The 1,741-nt window shown below is 34.7% G+C and overlaps 1 long non-coding RNA gene across 1 annotated transcript; it reads left to right on the top strand.

Annotated features, from left to right (window-relative positions):
* Positions 1-191: 191 nt before the first annotated feature.
* LOC142632033 (uncharacterized) lies at positions 192-1,482 on the top strand. Its single transcript, XR_012843716.1, has 2 exons — positions 192-540; positions 1,076-1,482. It is a non-coding gene; the product is annotated as an uncharacterized LOC142632033 (long non-coding RNA).
* Positions 1,483-1,741: the final 259 nt, after the last annotated feature.

Here is a 1,741-nt window from a genome sequence, read left to right as displayed (position 1 = left end):
TTTTTGTCTTCTCTCCTTATTGATTTTTCCATGCGTTTAAACCAAGTTATAACTACTTTTTTACATTTTTCACGTATGTTTTGCATGTCTTTTGTTATTGGCCAATTGGGTATGGGTTGAGATCCTGTGCAATACCTAGGGTATTGCACAAGGTGCAATGGCTCTAATTTCAGCCTTGGATATAATCTAACGATTACACTGAATTGATATGTCATGGATCCTTATCAAAAAAAAATTCTCTTCATTTTTTCACCTTTCTCTTCTTCTCTTCAGATATACCAAATTTAAATCTCTCTCTCTCTCTCTCTCTTAAACCAGAAAAATTTGTGGTTGAATCCCTTTTCTCTTTGTCGCTGAATCTCCATGGTTGCAACCAGCAACCACCGAAACCCGTACACCACCACCTTCGGTACTATTTGGTGTGGCGTTCTCTTCTTTTAAGGCCTCTCTCTCTCAAGCCTATTTGAGCTTCTACTTGCACCTACGCCACCGTTGCTGGCAGCGCTTCTTACTGGCATCACCACCACTCGTAGTTGCCAAGTTCTCTCTCTCTTTCCATTTAATCTCTTTTCTATTTTATTTTTCTTTTTGTTTCTCATTTTGTTTGCCTTTTTAAACATGGCAAAAAGTTTGATTTTGCTTGGGTTTGAAAAATGGATATGGAAGAATGTACTGTGATTTAATGGAAAATTGCATGCTTGTAGTTGTGTGTATGGGTCTCTGGGCTTTGGCATTAAGGAAATTTTGACATCAGATTTATTAATTTTATTTTTCTTTCCTTGATTTCTTTACCAAAGATTCATTCATTTCTTTCATTTTTGTTTTATAACACTAAAGATTATCACTTAGTATCTTTCATTGAAATACTACTATGCTTCTTAGCTTAATAATATTTCTTAGTTTGAATTAGTTTTCTCTCATTCCCTTTAGTTTGTTGCTATTGTGGTTTGGGTTTCACAGTGGTTCATTGTTTTATTTTAATATTGATTTTGGAAATGCACATAAGATGTTTGTAAAAATTTCTATTCAAAACTTTTGATGTGAGGTTAATTTATTTTATATGCATACTATCCAGTCTTGAGGACGATTCATCAAATCGAGAAATGCACCAAAATACTCTCCGAATGGGCTAATTCCCTTCACTTCCTACTCACAGAAGAGAAGGATGTAGCTGAGGTGACGAATAGAGTGCAGGTTGATGGTCAAGTTCTTGCATTTTCAATTTCAATTGGCCATTTCAATTCCAATTTTGGTTGTGGGGAATGCAAGAATTAGTTGACAGCTTTGTCAACAATAATGAGGACAGACAAGTTTTTGTATTTATCATCATATATTGTGTAAAAGGGGAAAAATGAAGTATGTAATGGATTTGTCCCAGCCGTTGTGTTGTTGCTATGTAATTGAATCACTGAGCAAGTTGCATCTTCATGTTGTAGCTAATTTTGTGTTGATGAATAGATATATACAATTCTGTTTCTATTATTAGCTTTCTTTGTGTATGAATATACATAGACCAAGTACTAAAATTTTGGATAACTTAAAAACACGAATTACATCCAGGTGTTCACACTTCACATGGATTTTATTTTTGTGAAAACAAGGATTATGTGGTGCCCCAACCCTACAAACTTAAATAGTTTGGTAAGTGGATTTGAGCTCCAAATTTACTTGTTGGTGGGTTTCCTCACAGTCATATAGATTTAGCTTCAAACATAGCCTAAATAGCCCAGCTACAAGTACC

Source organism: Castanea sativa, chromosome 4 (assembly GCF_040712315.1).
Source record: "Castanea sativa cultivar Marrone di Chiusa Pesio chromosome 4, ASM4071231v1".
NCBI lineage: Eukaryota > Viridiplantae > Streptophyta > Magnoliopsida > Fagales > Fagaceae > Castanea > Castanea sativa.
Note: the sequence above shows the minus strand (reverse complement) of the source record. Positions and strands in the feature narration are given on the sequence as shown.